The sequence below is a fragment of the Mytilus californianus genome, unplaced genomic scaffold (genome assembly GCF_021869535.1).
Source record: "Mytilus californianus isolate M0D057914Y unplaced genomic scaffold, xbMytCali1.0.p SCAF_15, whole genome shotgun sequence".
In the NCBI taxonomy this organism is placed as follows: domain Eukaryota; kingdom Metazoa; phylum Mollusca; class Bivalvia; order Mytilida; family Mytilidae; genus Mytilus; species Mytilus californianus.
In genome coordinates, this window is record NW_026262637.1 from 30,463,841 (window position 1) to 30,490,659 (window position 26,819).

At 31.3% G+C, this 26,819-nt stretch overlaps 1 long non-coding RNA gene across 2 annotated transcripts; it reads right to left on the reverse strand.

Annotated features, from left to right (window-relative positions):
* Positions 1-2,021: 2,021 nt before the first annotated feature.
* On the reverse strand, positions 2,022-24,473 carry LOC127725848 (uncharacterized). 2 transcript variants are annotated; one of them, XR_007993232.1, is made up of 3 exons: positions 24,212-24,473; positions 19,822-20,278; positions 2,022-2,577 (listed from the first exon to the last, which is right to left on the reverse strand). It is a non-coding gene; the product is annotated as an uncharacterized LOC127725848 (long non-coding RNA). The 2 variants fall into 2 exon arrangements; XR_007993231.1 differs by lacking the exons at positions 19,822-20,278; positions 24,212-24,473 and adding an exon at positions 3,012-3,874.
* Between the last annotated feature and the right edge of the window lie 2,346 nt (positions 24,474-26,819).

A 26,819-nucleotide genomic window follows, 5' to 3' on the forward strand; every position in this document is an offset into this window, starting at 1 on the left:
TTTGACTGTCCCTCTGGTATCTTTCGTCCCTCTCTCAGAGCTGTACTTAGTATCTATTTTGTTGTGGGTATGTATAGATACCCTGCCATGTCAGCCATAATTATACATTTCCTAATTTGTAAAAATGCAATTTTTAATTTGTAAAATGCAATTTCTCAATTTGTAAAATGTAATTTCTTAATTTGTAACATGTATTTTTTCCATCCGTTACATGCATTTCTACATTTCTTGATTTGTGAAATGTAACTTAATGTGTAAATGCAATTTGTTCGTATTTTCTTCGTTCGTTACTTTCTTTATTAGTGAAATGATATTCTTTCTTTGTTCAGTTAAATTCTTCATTCTAAATCGTAACTATAAAATTACAAATTTCTTAATTTGTAAAATGATATTTCTAGGTTTGAATAGGACTTTTATTTGTTTTTCAATAGAAATAAAGTTTGTTGATAAAAACGGCAGTTTGGACTTATGTTGTGCTGTTACACCACTGTCCCAGATTAAGGGAGGGTTGGGCGCTCACAAACATGTTTAACCCCGCCACATTCTTTATGTGCCTGTTCCAGGTCAGGAGCCTGTAGTTCAATGAATGGTTGTCGTTCGTTCATGTCTGTCATATTTGTTTTTCGTAAATTGTTTTGTTATAAATTATGCCGTTAGTTTTCTCAATTGAATTGTTTCATATTTTTCATGTCGGGGCCTTTTATAACCGACTATACGGTATGGATTATTCTCATTGATGAAGGCCGTACTTTAAAGTTAAATTGCTAGTGAATTGAGCATCTGTCATTAAAATTTTACAAGTTTTGCAGCCATTTGTTTCATATTTCGAAATGAGACAGTGTTGATCAGAGTCATCAAAATCCAAAATGTCTTTAAGGAGAACTGAACACGGCTGTGTATGTGTTCTATTGCTATTGTCACTAGTATGATGATCTGAATGAGTCATATTGGGATATTTGTCATATCTGGTGATGAGGTGTCACCTGCCTTATCAGACGACACCGTGTCCATGGTGACGTCTGTACTCGCAAGTTACTGACAGATAGTTCAAAGCTAATCACAACTATTAAAAAAAATTATGCATCTAAGACTAAAATATATTGTTTTAATATGTCCACAGACAAATATTTATGCATATTTAGAACGATGTCATATTGAAGTAGCTGATCAGTTGTTGTCTTTTTGTAATCGAGACTTAAAAACAATTCCTGAGAAAGCACGAACAGCCTTAACAATCCGATATTATTTAAAAGCAATATATAGTCATGACATCTATTGATATACATAACAGCGAAAACACTTATTAGAGTTTATTTTTATTCACTGACTATGAATTTGATGTTGTAAATCTAATTTGCAATTATCAGTATCGAAGATTTATTTTTTTCTTGAAATATTTATATGAATAATAATTAATTAATCATCAACTTAATATTCATAGTATATATTTTTATATTGGATTTTTAAAAGCTATTTTGAAAAGATTACTCAAGACGAGTACAGTTAGGCCAAAGTTTGTCCTTAGGGGATTTTTTTAAGTTGGCTAACCTGTAGGTATTTCAAAGACTGTTCTGTTTAATTCTATTTGAATTGTATTCTCTCAAATGCTTTATTTATGTGGCTTTTTATACCGGAAACAAGTTTATTCGTGCTATGCCCATGACATTAATATCATTCAAATTTTAGGGGGTTATGGTTTTGTAGGGGTTTTTCTAGCATTTTTATTATTTTTATTGGGAATGATAATTTTTTAGAATGTCGGGGTTATTGGGGATTCAAAATAAAAACATCTTATAGCGATTCGTTGGTTGGTGAATAATTTATACTAAGATTGATTTTGATTGGAACAATTGGCGTAAAAAATACATGTTAAATAGTATATGTGTATGTTTTCTTCCTAGAGGACCGGTTGTAGAAATTTGAGTTGATGCAAAATAACCAGAAATAGACATTGCGTTATGTAAACTGTTGTTTTGTAGTGCAAAAACGTTAATTACGTATTAAGAAAATTGAAAATAAGATACCAGTTTAGTATTTAATATATCTAAAATTCTATGGAATTTTCACAAAATATTATTTGTCTTCCTGTACTTCTAAAGATAATATAACCTAAGGCGATTGTATTCGGCGACTTTGTAGATGTATTTTTTCCCACGTACAATTGCCACTTCAAGTTGATCATATTTCTCCACTTTAAACACTTCATGAAGAATTAACTGACCGATGAACTCTTTTCTTTTTCCTGGTATACCAGATATTTTTTGACAGGTTTTCTTATTCGTGCGTATTAGGGTAATACAAGCGGCGGTCCTCAGTTTCCTATGCTTGCTTCTAGTCGTTAGTGATAATTCTGCTTTCAACATTCCACCAGCAGGCACAGTAAAGAATTGATGCTTGTTTACGTCAAAGGGAGATGTTTGTGAAGTTTTTTTCCATGTGTATGATTTTGTTTCAAATTTTAAACTTTTGAAGTTGAGGTTGTATGACCCAACGTATGCTGTTGGTTTTGCAACTGTGCAAAGCACCCAAGTTAGCAAAATGAAACACATTAACTGAATGAACGGACACTCCATAATACTACAAAAGAAAAAAAACAAGAATGTTATATTACAGTCTAGTTCAGGGTTAATACTGGGCAATACTGGGTAATATGAAATATTGGCATGAATTTTAAAGAGGATTCAATGATTAATCACAAATGCAATACATTAAAGGTATTTATAAAATTAAGACATATTATTTTGATTTATAAGTTCTTGTTTGAGACTCTTATTATAAAGTGTATAAATCTGAGAAACTATTGTTCCAGCAACACTTCGACAAGTGAACATGAAGACACATAAGACAAATGTGAATAGCTTTTTCTCAATAATCCTACTAAAAATCTATTAAATCGTCATTCGGTCTAGAATGGTCTAGCTGTTTATATAAACCCAAACATTCAATTTGTGCTGTTTTTAAATATATATTACTAATATTAAGAACTGACAATAATATGTAAGGAAACTTACTTTTAAACAAGTTTTGTTCGTTGTTAAAAATGTTTACTATGTTTTAGCATACTTATATGTACATCTTTTTTTCTTTTCTTCGTAAATTCATCCGCATCGAAGCACCCGTGTAACACGGTAGTAAAATGTAAAAACCTTATCTTACCCTTTAAATATTAAAATTCATTTTTAAATAAAAGTGGTAAGGGGATATATTTACAGCGGGCCATAATTTATCTGTTTATTATACGGTAATATGAGACCTTCGTTATGGTCAGGTACTTTAAACAGTGTTAAAAGAATAAAAATAAGTATAATTTGTACTCAAAATTTATAGTGGGAATATTTACAACAGTGTTCTTTTCATGCATTAATTACATGTAAAAACAAGAAGATGTGGTATGATTGCCAACGAGACAACTCTCAACAAGAGACCAAAAGACACAGAAATTAACAACTATAGTTCACTGTATGGCCTTCAAGAATGAGTAAAACCCTTACCGCATAGTGAGCTATAAAAGGCCCCAAAATGATAAATGTAAAACAATTCAAACGAGAAAACTAACGGCCTGATTTGTGTTCAAAATAATGAACGAAAAACAAATATAATATACAGCAACATACGACAACCACTGAATTACAGGCCCATGATTTGGGACAGGCACATACAGAACGTGGCGGGGTTATACTAGTTTGAAGGCCCTAACCCTACCCCGCACCTGCGACAGTGGTGAAACAGTACAACATAAGAACAAACTATAAAAATCAGTTGAAAAGGGCTTAACTCATCAGATGGATACAAAGTAGATATACATCTAACAAAAACAAAAAAAAACCCAGAGTGGACGTGGCAGGGTACCTGGACTTCCCCACAACAAAAAGACATCAAGTACAGATCTGAGAGTACTCGCAGTTACTGAAAGCTAGTTCAAAGCCAATAACAACTAATAAAAAAAATCATGCATCTACGACTAAAACATCAATCAGTACGTATCCAACATCCAATGGATTTAGTGTAAAGACGCCATTAACATGACAGGTATTGACAGGTTGTAGGGCCAAGAATGTGCATATGTATATAAAAACAATATTTAGTTTGATTTTGATTTACTGATAACAAAATCAATGTTAATACCAATAAAAACAATATTCAAAGATCTAATTATAGTGTTAAATTGGTAACATTTTAGAATATGTTTATTTAAAGGATCGATAAGTTTACCCGGATCGTATCTAAATTTCCGGGCTCGGTAAACAACATCTCCGTAAGAATTGGAATGTGCTATCCAAATCTTCATTTATCTTTCAAATCTTTATATCTATGGAAGAATTTAGTAAAGGTTTTAAGCAATTTGTGGTAACGAAATCCATGACCTAATGATTCACCAGTAGTATATAGATTACGTTCATAGAAATCAAAAACGTCATAACAGACACGGGCATAGCGAACGAGTTTTGATATATAAACTCCGTAAGATGGTGCCAAAGGAACATCACCGTCCAAAAAAGGAAAATTAACAATAGGGAACTAAAAATCGTCCCTTTTGTCGTAAATTTTAGTGTAGAGTTTCCCGTGTAAAACTGAAATATCTAAATCTAGGAAAGGACAGTTATTACCGTTTATATTTATTTTATTTAAAGTAAGTTCCTTTGGGTAAATTTCGGCAGTATATTTAGAAAATTCTTGATTATTTAACGAACAATTATCATCAAGATAACGATAAGTGTTGTTGAATTTATCAATTTGGCCATACACTGTGGTTCATAGCAGTACACGAACAAGTCTACTATTAAAGGGGCGCAATTGATGTCCATAGGATACATACAACCTGTCGATAAACTTTATTGCCGAAACGTATATAAATATTATCAAGGAGACAATTAACAGCTTCAATCATCTCATCACACCTCAAGTAATATATATAGCATATTTACCTTTCTCATTAGAGAGAAGGCTTTAGATGAGTTGCAGCAAATATATTTGCATTCAGATTTACCAAAATCCCATTTAATTAAATTGGAAAACTTTTGTTAGATAAGATTGTATGGAAGTGTAGTGTAAAGAGTTGAAAAGTCAAAACTGTCAACAGAATCAAAAAGACCAGCAATGGCACGTAATTTATCTAAAACACCAAAAAAATTTTTACACTCCAAAAATAGTTAATATTACTATTTTCATATGTTTTATTACAAAAGTTAATGATAAGTTCTTTCATAGTAGTTAAGGAGCTAGTTAAAAGCACTGAAAGATTAGTTATAGAACACTTACTAGAGGCCTAGATGAAACGATATTTAACTGGTTTTTTGTGTAGTTTAGGTAACCAATACATAGTAGGGACCTTCAAATGTTCTGAAGAGGCCTTTAGCTGCGATGTGGTTATGATTGTTAACTATGTGACTCTCTGTGGAGCGAACGGACTTGAATGAAGAAGAATTTAAAATTTCATTCTTAAGAACGTCCGTGTAGTATTTACGGCATACCACCACCACATTGTATATAGTTTCCATTATTACTGATCAATGGCAAATACTACTTGCATTCCGATATTATCCTTGGGATAGACTTAGACATAGTTTAAAAAAGAAAATAAAAGAAACATTAGATAAAAAGAAGCATTGATCCTCTTTCGGATAATAAAACTTAAAATTTAAAAGTAACTCAAAACCTAAAATTATTATGGCTAATTGTAAAAATAGTAACTTTTGCGAGTTTATACTTGATAGTGTCCTCATTCTGTGGCCCAGACCTTAAGTAGGATTCTCAACCCTTATCTTGTAAGTAAATTAAATATTATATTTAGTAAAATTAGAAAAACAAAATTAAATAAAATATATAGCCAGAAGACTTTGTGCCCATTTGGTTTACACCACTTTATATAGTCTTAATCTTCTTTTTCATCAACAATATCTGAGTATGGAGTCCATAGCAGAGATCTCTACTGAGTTTTTTTATTTGAATTGCAGTGTCAGAACTAAAGTTCATTTCTTAAGCCAGTGTTGTGCAGTCTATAATTATTTAGATAATTGATGTCTGGTTCCCTTCGAATATTTAATTCCATTTGATGTATCCTACAGAGTGTATGATGAGTTGTTTCAGCTCTGGAATAATGTTTTGCCTTTTTTCATTAAGAGCTGGGCGGCAGAGTAAAAAGTGTTCTAAAGTTTCTATTTCCAGATGCAACAGAGTACAACTTATTAGACTACTTACCGGATTTGTATTAACATAAGCAACACGACGGGTGCCACAGTGGAGCAGGATCTTCTTACCCTCCCGGAGCACCTGAGATCACCCCCAGTTTTTGGTGGGGTTCGTGTTGCTTGGTCTTTAGTTTTCTATATTGTGTCATCTGTGCTGTTGTTTGTCTGTTTATCTTTTTGTTTTTGGCCATGACGTTGTCGGTTTGTTTTCGAACTGTGAGTTTGGCTTTCCCTCTGGTGTATTTCGTCCCTCTTTTATACTGATGTATTTTGAGCTCTGTTTTATTACAGAATTTAATGGTAGTTTTTTCTTTCATTTCGGCTTGAAGTTTACTTGTCCATTTATCGCCTACGGCTGTGTTGATTTGTTTCTTGAATTGAAATTTTTTTGGGAGGCTTTTTATCAGCTCGTGAATTGGCATTAGATTATAATATTGTAGGATCTTTTGTAGGCCATATAGTAGCCTTGATAGACCTTGTATGTTATTTTTGTGTTTAATTTCCATTTAGTCTCACTGGAATTAACGAATACAGAGTCTTTCTAGCAATACTTAAATGTTCTTGTATATTTCTTCTTAATTCGTTTTTGGCCTCTCGTATGATTCCTAAATGTGTTGTACAGGTGGTTTTGATGTACTTGATCATTTCCTTGCCTTGGAAAAGGTAGTTGATCATTTATGTTGTCTAATAAAAACTATTCTTCTGGATTTATAGTCTGTTTCTTGAAAGTTTTTTTTTGGAGTCCCGTCTTTTGCGTATTCTATATCTAATCAACTGATCCGTTGGGTTGTCTTCCCTTGTACTATGGTTGTTGTCATTTTAATTCGTCACGCTTTTATGGAATTATAGCATTATTTGTGATGTGATTGCATTATTTAGGCATATGCATTGGATCATTTGTTGTTCCACCAGTTTCACTCTCAGTTCAAGCAGTTGGCTTTGCATTTCTTGTCTGTGACTCAATTTCTCTTCTCATTTGTACAGTGTCTGAGTTTTTACATCTACATGGGTTAGGGTCTACTGCTGTTGTTGTGTTTCTTCCATATTCGGATGGTCATTTGTTTTGCAGCAGTTCCCTATTTCGTTTCAGAAGATCAATGGTCTGGTCTTTTTTCTTGATACGTTGTTCCAGTGAGGTTATACAGACTGTTTTATTTCCATGATATATGGAGTATCTGGGTCCATTCGATTACTTTAGTTGTTGTTAGTCTTAGGCAGCTGTAATGATACCACTCATTGCATTCATCACAAGCAATGTTGTTTTCTTGAGATTTTTCTTTTCATATGGGACATAGACATATGATAATATCATCCTGCATTTTCATATCTCGACTGAATGGTTGAACTTTGCTTATCTTTTGTGTATTTATTTGGTGGTTTTATCAGTTCTGTGCATACGGTATTTTCAGATGTCTGATTTCTATCTTTTTATATCATTTTCATCGTTTCCGCCCTACCTGTATTCACCACATCTAATAGAGCAGGTGTTGATATATTCTTGTATGCTTGGTAGTATATGCTGTAGGAATATATTTATTTCAGATCTATTTGCTAGTATTCTGCTTGTAGTTCTATATGATATGATTGTACATTTTGAGATTTTCCCTAAAGTACCATCCAACTTTTTCTTGTATATCTTATAGTTATCTTCTATTATATGTCCTTATTCATCATAAACACCTTCATGGGTCACCCTCTAATTAGAAGTGAACTGAGAGTTGTTAAATTTGTTTTCTTCACTTCAACCCTAAAAAGTTCATATGCTGCAGAACTTAAGGCTATCACAACGTTATTTCCTGGTTTAATGTTGACATCTATATGTTTGGAGTTACAGTTGTCAATCTTTTTCTGTAGAGCATTCCTTCCATTAAAACTGAGTAGAGGCATTTTTTCTAGTATTTTGATCTTCTTGTAATGAGGTCAACTGTGTTTTAGATCTGTTACTTCACTTTGACTTGGCTACCGCCATTTCTTGATTTTGGTCCGAAATGGCCATATTTTTGTTGTATGGAGCGATTTATACCTTGATATATAGCTGCTTTGTTGAGTAAGATTAAGGAGCAAAATTTTACCTTGCTTTGCAGATAATTTCGGCTATGGAGCAAATGTGTCGCTTGGTTGTCAATTTGTATTACTTCATTTCCTAGTCTGATATTTTCCGATTGACCTTTTGACTTGATTCTTTCAGTTTTTATAAGAGCGTGTTTTTGCGGATGGATATTATACCTAGGTTTACAAAATATTAGTATGCAATATCATACAATCATGCATATAATTGCTGTTGACATATTAGAATACAGATTTTGAATTACTTTCTAGACATCTGCTGGTACTACATATTATAATTTTTCTAGTAGAGTCATATAATTTACAACATCAAAGGCCTTTTGGCGTCAATGGTTACTAGATATAATTTTTTCTTTTGTTGTTTTGCATGTAGTATGCCTTCAGAAACTATAAGAGCAGTCATGATTGGTGAGAGACACTTTGTTAATTAAGGCAACAGTAGAATACCGCTGTTCAAAAGTCATAAATCGATTGAGAGGAAACAAATCCGGGTTACAAACTAAACCCGAGGGAAACACATCAACTATAAGAGGAAAACAACGGAACGTCAGTAACACTGAAGTGAAAAAAAAACCGCCAACATACATAGAAACGAACTATCTGATAACAACTGCCATATTCCTGACTTGGTACAGGACATTTTAAGAAAAAATAGTGGGTTGAACCTGGTTTTATGGCTAGCCAAACCTCCCGTTATATTGCAATGTTAAAAAATATCGCTAAAATGACAACACTACGTGACAGAAATACAGCACAAACCAACGCAAAAACACTTACCACATAGAAACTCACAAATAAATAATATAATAGTCGTTACAACATGTACAACCGCAGAATAACAACAAACATCTTCCATTAAAGACAGCACAGGACATCACAAACAGTGACGTATTTTTGTAACGAATATATAATCTTGAAATTCATACAATTATTTTAACAATACTAGTACAAACAATTATCATTATAATGACGGTATTGAAAGGCTATTTTAAATAAATGTTGTGACGACGTCATAATTATTTGGACTAACACAATACTTTATCCATGGAAAATGGAAATTAACTCGACTATACTGACAAATAAGACATATGTGAAATGTACCGAAATTACAGAATTCAAACCACAAACGATAAGACATAACACAATATCTAACCGAAACCACAACAGAAACATCATGAATAAATACATGAACGTTGGATATAAAACCACATTGGAGTTCTGTTTGATTAACATTCAAGTCAGGCATTTTTTTTCTAGTAATGCGTATTCAAAAATTTTCCCGAAAACGGAGGTGACTGTTATTCCTCTGTAGTTTGTTGTTAATGTTGGATCTTTCTGTCTTTTTTATGAACTGGTGTAAGAATGCCTATTTTAAAGATATCAGGTAGTGTTCCTGTCAACATGATATTTATAAAAGATTAGCAATATCTGATAAAATAAAATTGTGTCACCAGCATATCTAAAGTGTTTAGCTGTTAAGGAGTAACCATCCTCTGTTTTCCCTGTATTCAGTTCACTGATGGCTTTTTGTATTCTTCTTCTGTAAAGTATGTGATGTCATTTTCATTAATTGCGGATTGATGATCAATTATGTTGATTAAATTGTATCTAAATTCGCACTCCTCTATATAATCTGCATCAAAATGTTCCTCTGTTGCTGGGGTTGCTAACATTTCGTAGAAGTCTGCAAATATGTCAGTTTGCTTTTCCTGTTCTACAATATCTACTCCATATGTTTTCTTTATCATCAGTGTTGTTGAATTATCTGTTTGTGCTCTGTTTTCCCAATCAGCCGGTGGAAAGTTTTTGAGTCGGTTATTCAACATGTTTTTGTAAAATATTTGGCTATCTAGATGATCTTCTTGTCGAACTTGTTTTCTTACCTTTCTTTTGCAGTTCATCATTTCAGAATATACTCTGTTGTCCTGATCTTTTGGTCTTCCATTTTGCTTCCAGTTATAAAAAGCATTCATACTTTTTGATATTAGATCTTTAATCTTCTCCGAGGCTTTCCAATTTGGTCCTTTTAGAGAAACTATTTTTTTTTACATTTGTATTGGTGGTTTTTGGATAAAATATCAATAATGTTAAATGCCTGTTCTTCTATGTCTGTTTTCAAAATTGTTGCTCTGCTCTTGTAGCGTTTTCTATAGCTGTCTGATATGACCCTATGTGTTATCTTCCCATTTGAGTATGGTCTCTGATTTTGACTTTTTTCCTTTGATCTTATCGAATGCTATTGCCATATTCGTTTTCGTTCTTATTGGGGCATGGGATGATCCATTTAGATGGTATTGATCTTCTATTGTTGTGCTCCTTAATATATCTTTATCATTATTTCCCAGGATATAGTCTATTTTTGAGCATGATTTACCCTTACGGTGAGAAAAGATAGAGCCTTGACTGTTCTCCAATGAATGGGTCAGGTGATGTTTTCTACAGATCTCTTTCAGAACTTTATTGTGGTTATTATTTCTGGTTGATATTAATGAACCATTTAGGTCGCCAGTTATAATAATACTATGCGATTCATCATATTTGTTTATTATTGATGAGATTTTATCCAGATGTTCTCTATATTGAGCTTCAGATCCTGTCATCATTGTTGGCAAATAATTGTTGATTAGGATTCTGCACATATTTAAATTACCACTATCCTTTCCTCTTTGTCAAGTTTTTTTTTTATTTTTGTGAGAAAAAGTTTTGGGACATAGAGTTATAACACTTTCTTTTCCTCTTCTAATACGATTTTCTATATCGATTTTATATCATCAAAACAAGAGATATTGAAGTCATAATCGGGGACAATTTTCTGCAATATATTAGTCTCATATCCATGTAGCCAATGTTCTTGTAGACATAGAATATTTGAATCTGACTGTAATTCTTTTAAATATGGGTGTTACCTTTGATCCCTTCAATGTTAAAGGAGACAATCTCTAGCATTGTCTGTTGGTTCTTTCTTTTTCGATTTTCTTCTTGATTTATATCTGGAGGTATTGGAGTCCGTGTCATCTCTAAAAAAATTACTTGAAAGATGCGTATTGTTTTTCACATTGCTTCCTATAAAAGTCTTCTGTTCTGGTGGATTTTTTTCCGTTGTTGTGGTATAGCTTACTTTCTTTCTGCAGCTGAAGCTATGTTAGAGAGGGTTGGTTTTGGATTGCTCTGAATGTATAGTGGTGGTAATAGAAATTGTCTGTTTGGTATATTTCTGATGTCGCATGTAGCTTCAGCTCTGTGTATATTTTGATGTTCAATAATTTGTGTTGGCAATTGATTAGCTGATTTTACTACAGGCTCTTGATAGTTTGCTGGTATACATCTATCTGTCGGGTAGTTTTCCATCTGGTGTAAGTAGTTATGGTGGTTGTCTGTCTTGTTTTAGATGACGTTGGTTTTGAAACTGATAGCCTGGTACATTCTGTTTTAAGGACTCTTAGCTTGAATTTTGCATTTAATAGTCTACCATGTGTTGTATTTGTGCATAATGATTCAAATGCTGGTTGATATGTCTTTGTGGCTGGTAATAATTTTGTTGGTAAGCATTGTTATGTGTTTCAGCCCCTCCAGTCTTTTGATGCTGGATCTTATCTTCTTGGTTCATAAGCTCTGTACCTTTAATATGATTAAATTGATCAATATGTTTGGCTCACTGACTTTAATTGTGAACTTGGTAGTAAGTATTGAGATGGGTTTCTTGTCTGTCCATATGGTTTGGTGTACTTGGTCACTTCTTTGTCTTGGGAAAGAAGATCTATTATTTATGTTGTTTAAAAGATTTATAGTCCCTGTCTGAAAAGGGTTTTTTTTACCATCTGTTGAATTTGATGTACTTGTTCAGTTGAATGTCCTGAAAAGATGGTTGACTATTTATATTGCCTAATAGACATGGTCTGTTGGATTCATAGTCTGCATTTGGAATCTAGTGATATTAGTTGATATTTCCAGCTGAGTTACTTCCATTATGATCTTGGTGGTAGCTGTTCAGATAGTTTTCTTGTCTGTACAGGTGGTTTTTATGTACTTGATCATTTCCTTGCTTGCCTTGGAAAATGTAGTTGATCATTTATGTTGTCTAATAAAAACTATTCTTCTGGATTTATAGTCTGTTTCTTGAAAGTTTTTTTTGTAGTCCCGTCTTTTGCGTATTCTATATCTGATGTAACTGATCCGTTGGGTTGTCTTCCCTTGTACTATGGTTGTTGTCATTTTAATTCGTCACGCTTTTATGGGATTGTAGCATTATTTGTGATGTGATTGCATTATTTAGTCATATGCATTGGATCATTTGTTGTTCCACCTGTTTCACTCTCAGTTCAAGCAGTTGGCTTTGCATTTCTTGTCTGTGACTCAATTTCTCTTCTCATTTGTACAGTGTCTGAGTTTTTACATCTACATGGGTTAGGGTCTACTGCTGTTGTTGTGTTTCTTCCATATTCGGATGGTCATTTGTTTTGCAGCAGTTCCCTATTTCGTTTCAGAAGATCAATGGTCTGGTCTTTTTTCTTGATACGTTGTTCCAGTGAGGTTATACAGACTGTTTTATTTCCATGATATATGGAGTATCTGGGTCCATTCGATTTCTTCAGTTGTTGTTAGTCTTAGGCAGCTGTAATGATACCATTCATTGCATTCATCACAAGCAATGTTGTTTTCTTGAGATATTTCTTTTCATATGGGACATAGACATATGATAATATCATCCTGCATTTTCATATCTCGACTAAATGGTTGAACTTTGCTTATCTTTTGTGTATTTATTTGGTGGTTTTATCAGTTCTGTGCATACGGTATTTTCAGATGTCTGATATCTATCTTTTTATATCATTTTCATCGTTTCCGCCCTACCTGTATTCACCACATCTAATAGAGCAGGTGTTGATATATTCTTGTATGCTTGGTAGTATATGCTGTAGGAATATATTTATTTCAGATCTATTTGCTAGTATTCTGCTTGTAGTTCTATATGAGTTGATTGTACATTTTGAGATTTTCCCTAAAGTACCATCCAACTTTTTCTTGTATATCTAATAGTTATCTTCTATTATATGTCCTTATTCATCATAAACACCTTCATGGGTCACCCTCTAATTAGAAGTGAACTGAGAGTTGTTAAATTTGTTTTCTTCACTTCAACCCTAAAAAGTTCATATGCTGCAGAACTTAAGGCTATCACAACGTTATTTCCTGGTTTAATGTTGACATCTATATGTTTGGAGTTACAGTTCTCAATCTTTTTCTGTAGAGCATTCCTTCCATTAAAACTGAGTAGAGGCATTTTTTCTAGTATTTTGATCTTCTTGTAATGAGGTCAACTGTGTTTTAGATCTGTTACTTCACTTTGACTTGGCCACCGCCATTATATCTTGATATATAGCTGCTTTGTTGAGTAAGATTAAGGAGCAAAATTTTACCTTGCTTTGCAGATAATTTTGGCTATGGAGCAAGCGATAAACTTGCTATGTAGATGGGTTTTTGATATGATTTTATAGCAAGCTCTTACATTGCTGTGCAGTTGTTTTTTGCTGAGTATACTCAGGAAACAAGCTTTTACTTTGCAATGCAGATGTCGTTGCTGAGTATGGTTATTACTAATAAGCAAGCTGTTACCTTGCTATGTAAATGTATTTGGTAACTATAAAAATGATGGAGCAAGCTTTATCCTTGATATTACTATGCGGTTGTCTGTATTGGGTATGATAAGGCAGCAAGTTATTACCTTGCTGTGTGGAAGTCTTTGGTGAGTATGATGATGATGAAGCAAGCTGTTTTTGAAAAATATGATTATGATAATGATGTAAGCTTAATCCTTGCTAATATTATGAAGTTGTCTTTGCTGAGAATGATTTGGAAGTAAGCCTTTACCTTGCTATGCAGATGTCTTTGCTAAGTAAATTAATGTAATAAGCCTTTACCCTGCTGTATAGATGTATTTGATTATGATTATGGAGCAAGCTTCATCCTTGCTATGCAGTTCCATTGATGATTATGATTAATGATGAGTTGGGCTAGTAGTAATCTTGCACTAATTGTATAGATCAGATCAATCAAGAAGATTTTGCCTTGCTATGCGGAAGTTGTTGGGTAGTAAACCTAATACTAATAAAATTTGTTTCTAGTTGTTGAAATGTTGAGTACAGTACTATATGTGACATTATCTTATCAATGGTGGCCTTAAAAAATATGGTCACCATGATGGCCCTTAATGTCCATCATTATACCTCCTGTTGCTTAATTAGTACACAAAGTATTAATCAAAAACCGGTCAAGGATGAAGGGAAATCATGACTGCATTGAAGTGTTAAAATTATATAACTTACAGGTAAAGTGTCTCATTTAAAATATATGTGTTTGTCAAATTTAATAACTGTGATTATGACAAGAAAATTCTTTAAAATGCCTGTACCAAGTCAGGAATATGACAGTTGTTATCCATTCGTTTGATGTGTTTGTTTTTTCTTATTTTGCCATTTGATTGGGGACTTTCCTTTTTTAATTTTCCTCGGACTTCAGTATTTTTGTGATTTTATTTTTTTCTAAAATAAAATGAAATAATTGAACCAGTTGAACATATAGCTTCCTAACATTTTTTGGCAAAAATTTTCTTATGACTATTTGTTTTGATGTTATACCTTTAAAATAATTCTATCAATGTTAAGTTATTTGTTACATTTATTTTTTGGCAAGTGAATAATAAATGAATATCATATTCTAATATAATGCAAACTTTCACAATGCCTGCCTTTTTCCATTGAAAAGGTGTTTCTCAAATTAATTTTTTTAACATAAAAATTGTTTATACTTAGGGGCACTACTTAAACAAGTAAGAATTAAAATTACCTATACAAGTAATGTTGAAAACGAGGCTATTTTTAATGTCACTTATATAAGTAACTTTTCTGAATTATTTTTATAGGTGTCCAATAATACAGATTTTACTAGCTTTAACAAATTTGCACAGTCATCTGGTTATTTTTCTCATAAAATATAAAACCTAATTCATCTGAAACACTGATTAATTTTCTGACCACTTATCTTTCATACCAAAGCTTCTGGGTCAAAGATTGGTCTCTTGGGACTATTCAATTATCATTTTTCTCCAAAATCTGGAAGGTAGACTGATATAAATAGATGGATACTTGTGAATTAATTAAGACTTGATGTTATTTATAATTTGTAACCCAAATCATTTACATGTGTTCCTTAAATAAGTTTAATTACTATTTTTTTTTTTTCAAAAATGTATAAAATAACTTATTCAAGTAATATTTTTGTCATAAACATTAAATGATTTTTTTATTTTATGATATAATATGATGTAAAAATTCACGAAAACTACATTTAGTCTATGTTTCTAGTGAAAATTAAAATAGCACTATTAAGTAATTTTATTATTTTTAAAAACAAAAATTACTTATATAAGTAACTTTAAAAAAAATAACTTGTTTAAGTAACGCCCCTGCATTAAACATTTTTTGAGATTTGAAAAATTTAAAAGATAAACAAAAATAAGTTTATTCCTATATCATATAATGATATTTGTAGTTTTCCTGAATAATAGTCATGATAATAGATTGTACAATTTTTTTAACAAAATTTATTGTAAAAGGATTGATATTCATGATATTGATAATTTTAATTTGTTAAGAAACAGGCTTGTTAAATTACTTGCTTCATGGTTCCTTTAAACATATCATTTGCATGGTTAAAAGTTATAATTGGTAATAATTCATTTAATAATGCAAACGAACAATTGAATACCATGTACATCATGTACAATAACTTTTGTTTTTTTAAGTAATGCTCAAAGTAATAAAAGAATTGAATTGAAAATTTTACTGAAAAAATAATTATTTAAAGGATTTTCTGTTTTGTTTTCAAATGCTAGTCAATAACGTATTTTTAATTTTTTTTCATTTCTAATCAAGATTCTTTCCAAGAAGAAATTAAGGGAATAAGAAGCACAAAAAAACAAATAAAAATCAAGAAAATGTGAATTGTCAATTTGAGAAGAAACCTGAGTTACCTGTACAGGCTAATCTTAATGAAACATACAAGCTGAAAACTTCAACCCTGATTGATTTCAACAGGTAACATAATTAGATAAAACATCAACCTATATTTTATGACCCCAATAAATGGCCAACATCTCAAGATTGAATACCCCAATAAACGGCCACCATTCGAAGGTGACCATACAATAGGACGGACATAACTAAGAGGAAGTCACAGGTTGTACTGTAGTTTGAGAGCTTGCTGCTTATATGCCCTATAAGCTATTAATAGGTATTGTGAAGTAGAATAACCTTAACTTGAATAAAGCTGTTCCCCTACTTTGTCAGTACCTTGTATTCATATACAAATGGAACAAGTAAGTTATAACCTTAATATGTTATTCCAATATGTAAAAAGCTCGAGTATGATAGCTGATAAATTTTTCTGATTGGTATAGTTTATATGAGTAATATCTACTATTGCCGCATATCGATCCACTTTTGACGTCTCATTTTTGAATGCTTGTATCTTTATCTTTATTGTTTATCATCAAGATTATGCCTTGCTATGTATAATATGAAGTATGTCTGTTAGAATTAGAATTAGGAAGCTAAAACTTGGCTTAAAACTAGATTATGTCAGTTAGTTGAAAAGTTCTACTACTCTTTTGAAGATATGTTAATAAATATTGATCTACATCTACTATATTCAAATTTGTTTATGGGTTTTCACCTTTCTTGGTTCTTGCATAACAAAAAATGGCGAACCCAGGGCATAAATCTACCCTTACCTACTAAAAATAATAAAAATTACAAGGTTATTTCACAAAAAAAAAACAATACAAATTTAGTAAATAAGCAATATGTATGACACGGGATTTTATATAGGGAGAAACTTTTGTGAAAAGTTATGGAAAATCTGTTTTTCTTTCGCTCTTCCTTCAAATTTCTATTTACTTGCACATGCGCAAACTAATTAATGAGTATTTATTCAGATAATGACAAAGATTTGTTTATATAACAATAATCAGCCTTTCTTTTCATTTCTGTAAGTGCTCATGAGACATTTGCTTCTAGATACTTGACTTAGCAATGTGATTGTATAACAATTAAAATTTACTTAAACACTGAATAAAATGCATTTTTTTCCAAGTTTTGATTATTGAAACAAAGCTTTGAAATTAACAAGGTATCCTAAAATGTTCAAAACTTGTATTCTGTCTACAAAGAATTACTGAAAAAAGGAAGAAATTGAATTTTCAATCTTCTAGAAATGACTCTCAATGATTATCTGTAAAAAATGTATATATTTAGCTATACTACTATGAAACTACAAACATCTTTACTATTCTGTGTTAAAAGATCATATTGCAGAGTATTACCAGTTTCTGGGAGTATCGCCTGGGTTTTCCCGCCTGGGTAATAATTTGCCTACCCTGGTCTTGTTGCTAACTTCTACGCCATTTTGTCTCTTTTGGAAAGACGTCTAATTGGCGATCATACCACATCTTCGTATTTTTAAAAGATAAAAGTACTGTTTTTTTTAAAGAAATGTCAGAAAAGCGCAGTCAATTCGCCATTTGTAAAGTACGCGAAGGGATTTTGTGTTAAAAATTGATATTCAATATCCCTTGATGATTACAGTGTTTAATACATAGACAGATACTATATGTATTTAGATATTTCAGAAAAATTGTGACTAAAATCAACAAAACTCAATGAAAATATTCAATAACATGTGCAGTACTTACCATATAACAAGCAAGTTTATACAAAGGGAAATATAGTTACAAATTATTACCTCCCCTGTTAACACTGAAAACTAGATCTTTTCAATGTTTGCCTCATTTTAGAAAGGACTCTATCAATTATAGATTCACGGGAAAACGTTCTTGTAAATAGTAAAAATAGAAATAAGTTGAATTAAAACGAAGCTTCCATTCAATGTTGTCATTTCCCTCCTTAAATAGTAAATGACGAGTACAGCAGGTTATTGGAATTTGATGTAAAATTGGTTTAAAATGTTACTATGTGAAAAAATTCCTGGAGTACCATCTTGAATTTATTTTTTTACTGGCTGTATACCTGTCTGAAACATACTAATTATTCGTATATGCATGCATCTAGATCAGAGAAGTTCAGGGTAAAAATTCCAAAGGAATCGACTAATATGCAGCAAAGATTAACGCTTTTGAAATTAAGTTAATAAGCAAGTTCAAACGAAACTTATCCCGATGTAAACATTGAATGTGAATAGATCGAGAATACCGCAAATACATGAACAAAAATCGAGACGACCTTTTCAAAAAAATGAACAAAAAGTAGTAAAAAGATAACCTTTTTTTATACGAAGTATTTATCTTTAATTTTTAACCTTCACAGACAGACATTAAACTTGTTATATTCACGAAAAGACAATATTTCTATATTGAATGTTCACGTGACTGGAGCAAACCGGTGTTTTCGAAAGCTTAGATGTGAAAATTTATTATATTTTGGCAAGGACTTTGTGGAACATACTAAACATTGGCAACCCGAAAGATCTTTAGATTTTTTATGTTTATGATTTTTTCCAATTTTTTTTTATCAATATGCAGCAATGATTACCATTTTTTAGGTTTCAGTTTCACAAGCTTCAAATGCAATCATCTCAATAAACACTGAACACAAAACATCGTGTATTTACATGTATTTTTCTAACAACAAAATATAACAAAAAGAATTCTTTAAAATGTACAATTGAAGTTTTAACTTTTGATCAGTATCAGTCTCCGGCATGGTTTTATTTTTGATTTTCTCAAGGGAATTTTCTATCGTTCTCGTCCACTAGATTTCCTACTGTATACTCTATCAGCGATATACATGTATTTGTATTTTAAGAAACTTGAAATTGGATATTTTTAACATAAATCAATCCACCCGAAAAATAACTCGTGCACGTGAGTAAGTACGAACTTTACTCGAAGTTCAGACAAACCTGTGACCCTAGCTGGGCCTAGATAAATAAAATTTTAATGAATTGCATGTTTCGGAAAATCGAAAATTTCCTGGCTTTTCTGTGGCTTACATGTTGTAATGTACTATTATATTATTTATATATATGTATTTCTCTGTGATGAGTGTTCTTGCGTTTGTTTGTACTGTATTCCTGTCCATTTGAGAGGCTACCCTCCAAGTATAATTGTAGTCATGTGTATTGATTGATATGGACTCTGTAAACCTGAAATAAAAATACTCCCCTAATTCAAAACCGATTTTTTAATTTTCTGAAACATACAATGCATATCACTATTTTAAATCTTAGTCAAGCAATGATGCTTTATCAGATGCACATACTCTCTCTTTCTCTCTTTCTCTCTTTCTCTCTCTCTTTCTCTCTTTCTCTCTCTCTCTCTCTCTCTCTCTCTCTCTCTCTCAACGCAAACTAAACACAAAAAGAATTGAGGCCCTTTTCGTTGCAGTGGTAAATTGGTTCTGTTTTTTTTTTTTTGGCATAAAAATAAATTGAAAATATGCACATATTTGTTTAGTTTAATCATCCATTAATTTTACAACAAAATATTTGTTACCTGTTAAGCTGTATTTCTATGCAAGTCTTCTCTGCAACTTTGTTGTAAATGTATGTATCCAAACTCAAAACCGACAAGAAAAGAAAATCATATTTGTGCACTTCAAATGAAGAATCATCTGAACAACGAACTTTTTTCTTCTTTCTACAACCCCAGACATTTTCTGACAAGTTTCCCGATTGTTCATATAAGAGTATAACATGTATAAGTCGGCCTTAAATTTCCTCTGCTTACTTCCAGCTGTTACGGATAGTTTTAGTTTAAATATCCAATGAATAGGCACATTAAATAATGGACGCTGTTATACGTGAAAGGGAGAGATTTCAAAAATTTGCTTCCAGATAAATATTTGTGCACTTGAGGTTATATAATCCTACATTTTGTGTCTGTTCCACAACTGTCAAAGGCACTGCATTCCATCTCAGCTGTATGAGTAGACATTCCATATTAACCCACACTAAAAAAATAATGGTGCAGCATTATGAAACAAAAAAAGCAGTTTAACTAATTTCAAGGCTGATCAAAAGAAAATATCTTCTACATGCCACTAGAGTGGGGTGCTCATTTTCGCCATAATTTTCCATGTTTTCTGCAGTTTATGTTCAGACCTTTAAGTTTTTGAAGTATACTGATATTTCTATATGAAGATAACATCAAAAGCAAAATATTCTTAGCTTTAAATTTTTTTGTTTACAATATTACTTATGTAAACCAATATCAGTTATTTATAAGACTTAGAAGTCATGATTTAGATATAGAATGTGGACGCTATTCTGCAATTCCAAGAAGTAATAGACTCTGTAGTTTTTGTAAAAATGACATTGAAGATGAGATGCATTTCATTTTAAAATGTCCCACTTATCAAGGTCTTAGATCTTATTTTATCAAACCTTATTATTGGAGAAAACCTTCTATGCATAAATATATACAATTAATGAGTTCTAATAATCTTAGAGAATTATGTAATTTGGGTAAATTTATATTTCGTGCACAAAAAAATTAAGATCTAACATGTTGTAATATGTTTCACACTACCTTCTGCTATCTATGTATACTGTGTGTACTTTATATGTTGTATGCCTAAAGTTGTTATGACTTTGGTAAATAAAGATTAGATATCTTGAAGTTGAAAGAAAAAACGTGTTTCCCTGAAAAAATTCATCTGAAAGTTAGATTAAAGGTTGTTTGAAATTTCCTGATGTTTTGTCATAGGGGGACACATATTCGCCGTTTTTACACATCTTTTTAAAACCAAATAACTTCAGCTTTAAACAATATTTATCAAATCAATTTCATTATAGATGAATAGCAGACATTTCAAAGGTGAAAAGAACTAAAATTTAGGGCAATCAGTAAAAGAATTACCACGAAATACTTCTTTGAAATCTTTTTTTCATTCAGAAATTGGCCGAAAATCGTTGTCCGTTTTTCGGTCCTTTGCAGTAAGTGCCGAAATTTTTTCTAAGTTTAAAAAATAATCATATTTGTTATAAAAATATATTTTACCGGCATATTTCTTCCATTTCAGCAATCCTTTGAAGTTTCTACACCTCAAAATTATAAAACGGCGAAATTGTGTCCCCGGCTAATATGTGCGCCCCACTCTAAATAAAAAAAATGTAACATAGATATAGAAAAAATCAGTACACCTGATTAAAGGTTGGAAAAAAAAATACAGATAGGATCTTTGAAAAATATAAAGGGTAAGTTAAATTTGCGTACAACGTTGATTACTATTCGGGGTCCTTATAAATCTTTGAGTTTGACAATTAATAATGGTTTATTCCTTTAATGCCTATATCCTTTGATCTGCCGACAAAATATAGGTACAGTTATGTTGGCGTTCAAGGAATAGTTTCTGATTAAAGTTAAGTGTAGTGAAAACAAACAGTAATTATGATTTGTGCAGGGCAGGTAAGCTAAGTCTTTTAATTAAAATTCAAGATAAGCTTACCATTTTTCTGTTTAGAATGAATAAATATTTATTTTTATGTTTGTTTGGAATGAGGAAACGTTTTTTGGAGGGAAATTTAAAAAAAACTTAAGCTCTTGTTGACAGATCGGTGAAAGCATATTAAATATTACTACAATAAGAAATATATTTTTATTCAAGTAACTGTTAAGAGTATTAAAAATGGTTGCAGTCCTTTTTGCGCCGATTGTTATTTTTAAGATACTAGTATATCATTTGCGGCATATTTTATATTTATAAGATATCATTTACGCTAAAATACGGATTGTATTTGCGTCAAATTACTTGTATGCATATTTATAAATGATTTATATTAAGCTGATGTTAGTCAATACTTTATGGAATAAATTTGAGCATTTTTCTGGATTAACCTTCATCAGGAACGCTCAATGCCGAATATTTTTAAGCCAATGATGTTTAAAACCGAAACAGTTGAAGCACTATGTGACAAAAAAGACCTACAAATAATAGCCTAATCCATCTAAGATCAACTTTGCTCAAGAGTGGATATAAGGTAGTGTTGTGTAACAAGATGAGCAGTGCATTACTGCTTTGATTGAAAGAAAACTTGTTATTTCGGGGCCTTTTATAGCTGACTGTGCGGTATGGGCTTTGCTCATTGTTGAAGGCCGTACGGTGACCTATAGTTGTTAATTTCTGTGTCATTTGGTCTCTTGTGGAGAGTTGTCTCATTGGCAATCATACCACATCTTCTTTTTTATATTGTCTAACTCAGACGAAAGGTAACTAAAAGAATTTCAGAAAAATACAAGAAGTTGTAGTATTGACAATTTCGTTTCATTAATGGTGTGAAAGGTATGATCATAAATATTGATTTTGAGATTTTTTGAAACTTTTCTATTGGAATGGATAAGATGTATTTTATTATGGTTCATTCAAGTGGATTCGTCATTTGCTTTACTTCGATTTTTGGTATCTTTCTCTAAAAACAGCTTTTAATTGTAAAGTGTTAAATTGAAAAAAATATTTTATCCACGAAATAGTGTAATCTTATATTAAATTTTTGGCGCAAATGATACTAGTTATTCTAAAAGCGATAGACACAAACGTATTATTGGCGCAAACTGGTTGATGTACAACAAGACAAATTTATGGCACAAACATATTTCTCTCAGAATAATCATGTAAACAAGCAACTTCATATATATATATATATATACAGAAAAAGAACAAAAAAGAACACATATATTTAAGATTTACAACATGAAAAGTGCTATTTCACACAGTTTACTTTAAAAAAAAATAAGTCCATTTCGGTTTTTTTTAAAACATCTATAAAGCAACTTATTTCAACTATTTGTTTTAATTTCATTTTTTTTTTCAATTTTGAGTTTTTATACCATGTACTTTATTATTCCGTTGCGAATTGTCGGGGTTATTTAATATTGATGAAACATAAAACAATTTAAACATTCACAGGAATTACCTTATAGAATTGATATATAGATATATAAGAATATATTCACTGCCATTGAAGGAGATAACAGTTAAGCATATTTGAAAAACAACTGGACAGAATTGACTGAAAGTTAAATTTGTACAAAATTTGATCGCAACTCATGTTCATTTAAGTCAGAACTAAATGGCAACTTTAAACAACAACAAATAGTTTCACTTTTCTAAGATTTGCAAATCGTTTAGGTTTTTAATAATATCAAATAGAACATTGCAGGAAAATTGTGGTCATAGTCAATGATTTACAATACAAAGTTATTAAGAAAAGGTCAAATACATATTTTTACCTTATAACAGGCAAACGTCTGTTCTCCTAAACATTAGCAAAAAACTATAATATTGTTACGTAATGATTATTCCTAGAAACGGATAATAGCAATGAAAAAATAAATGGGTGGTAGTTTAACCGGCAAATCTATTGTTTGATAATGTCATATGAGCAGACCGAAAGGTCAAAACAGAACAAATAATATTTGTTGTTTCAACGTATACAAGTCAATCTTCAATAAGACTATATCAGAAGTATATAAATCAAGCTTAATAAGAATAGTTATAATTAATAATTGTGTGTGAGTTTGTGTTAAGATGCCTGTGTCTACAGCGTACAGTAAATTCAGTACATATCATATAAAACTTACAAAAATGTTAGTTTTATTTTACCAAAAACATTTAATGCCATAGAATGAGATCACAGTTTAACAATTTTATAAGGAACCTGAACCGAAATGATTTGCCTACAGGTTGAATCCGAACTAATGTTATCGTAACTCCTATCATCGGGTAAAGTTCGTACAAAATGGCATTTTCAAACCACAATGCTTGGAATTATATCAAATAGGATATTGAAGAAAGGCAACAGTAGTTTACCGCTGTTCAATACAATGTTCGAAAACGAGTATACAATAAAAGGTAATTTATAAAAACACAAATGTATATACTTACCTTATAAAAAGCTGATCTCTGTATCCCTTAATTAAATAAACACAAATAAAATGACAAAAAAAATAAATAACAAAAAAGTAACGCCATGATTATTCCTAGAAATTGGAAATGACAATGGAAAATAGACCAGTGTATTGATTAGTGGGAAAATGTCACATGAGCACACCTTAAAGTCCTAACCGAAAATGCACTTATCCAAGCCAACCTTCAATTGAAAAATAAATCAGAAGTATTTAAATCAAGCTTAATACGAATATTAATAACTGATGCAATAATTTAAATAACAAATATGTTAATAGAGTTCGAGACATATGATATCATATACATGGTATCATACATCTGTGTATCATATGTCTATGACTAAAATTATGCAGTTAGAATAGAAAACAGGTTTCAGTATATCAGCACCGTTATCGCATATATTGTAGTTTGTATTGCATCTTTTTCAGTCTGATTGCTGTTGATGGACTGTTTGTCCCCGAGGTTATCATCAGCACAGTAATCAGTGCTTTTGTAATATACTTTTCTTAAATTCTCTGTTGATGAATTAAAACTTTTTTTTTGAGTGACTTATGTTGATAAATTAAGAAATTATTTTAAATTAGTAAGATTGCAACGCCCTCAGGCATAGTTTTTATGTCCGCTTTTGGTCATATTGCTTTTGACGTTTTCAGATATAAAAACGTTTTTTGGCTTTACAATTGTGGGGTTTGGGCGTCCCTTATGAAAAAAAAAGCGGTGCGGACGCATCAATTTATAAAGTGTTATTTTCATTTACTGAAGAGCAATTTTATTTTATACAGAAGAAGAAATCACCAGTAGCAATCAAATTATTGGTATTCATGTATAACTCATTTGTTAATTTTCTTCCAAGGAACAGTCAGAAGGGTGGTAATAGATTGTTTTAATATGTCCACAGACAAGTTTTTGTGCATAATGAGGACGATATCAGATTGAAGTCGCTGTTCAGTTGTTTTCTTTTTGTGATCAAGACTTAAAAAACAATTTATGAGAAAGCTCGAACAGCCTGAACAATCAAATATTATTTTGAAGCGATATATATTCATAACATCTATGGATATACTTAACAACGAACAGACTTATCAAAATGTAATTATATTCACTGAATGTGTAAATCTATTCTTGAAATATTTATTTAAGAATTGAATGCTTCTTTTTGTAAATTTATTGGGGTGTAAAAGCGTTGACCGAAGTACATTTTGTATGAAGCGCGGAAGCGCTTCATTTTAAAAATATGCGCACGGTCAACGCTTTTACAACCCTATAAAATTACTAAAAGAAGCATTCAATACTTATAATTACATTTTTTTTGATAGGATCATGAAAACATGATTTATATCCAGTTTTTCTTTTATTTACCTGTGCACTTTGTTGTGGAAGCTCGTGTCATCATGAATGTTACATTTCATTTTGAAATGAAGGTTAATTTCAGAATGACGCGAGATTGCTGTTAGCCAATCAAAATAACGTATTATAATGAAACATACATGTAATGTAATTATATGAATTCTGTTCTTTGTGGATTTTTTTTTTACATTGGCTTACCTGTAGGTATTTCAAAGACTGATCTTTCTAAATCAATTTGAATTGTATTCTTTCAAATGTTTATGTGGCTTTTTATACTAGAAACAAGTTTATTCGTGCTGTGGGCATTACTTTAATATCACTTAAGTTTTGAGGGTTTTGATTGTATTTCTATTATTTTTATGGGAAGATGATTATTTTTTACAAGGTAAATGGGGTTTCAAAATAAAAAAAATTTTTTATAGCGATTCGTTGCATGATTGGTGAAAAAATTAATACCAAGATTGATTTTGATTTAAACAAAGGCGTAAAAAATACACGATACAAAGCATGTGTGTATGTTTTGTTCCTGATGGACCGGTAGTTTTTGGAACTTGTCTTGATGCAAAATAACCAGAATTAGACATATATTAGGAGTTATATTAAATGTAATTTTATAGTCCAAAAAGTTAAATACGTAAAAGAAAATTGAAAATATTATACTAGTATAGTATTTAATATATCTAAAATTTTAAAAAAAGATCCACAAAATATTATTTGTCTTCCTGCATTTCTTAAGATAATATAAACTAAGGCGATTGTATTCGGCGACTTTGTAGATATATTTTTCCCACGTACAATTGCCACTTCAAGTTGATCATTTTTCTGCACTTCAAATACGTCATGAAGAATTAACTGACTGATGAACTGTTTTCTTCCTCCAGGTATACCAGATATGTTTTGACAGGTTTTCTTATTTGTGCGTATTAGGGTAATACAAGCGGCGATCCTCTGTTTTCTGTGCTTGCTTCTAGTCGTTAGTGATAATTCTGCTTTCAACAATCCACCAACAGGCACAGTAAATAATCGATGCTTGGTAACTTCAAAAGGAGATGTTTGTGAAGTTTTATTCCATGTATATGATTTTCTTTCAAATTTTAAACTTTGAAAGTTGAGATTGTATAACCCAACGTATGATGTTGGTTTTGAAACTGTACACAAAAAACAAGCAAACATAACGAAACATATCAACTAAATGAATGGACGCTTCATGATACAACTACAAAAGTAAAAAACACGAACC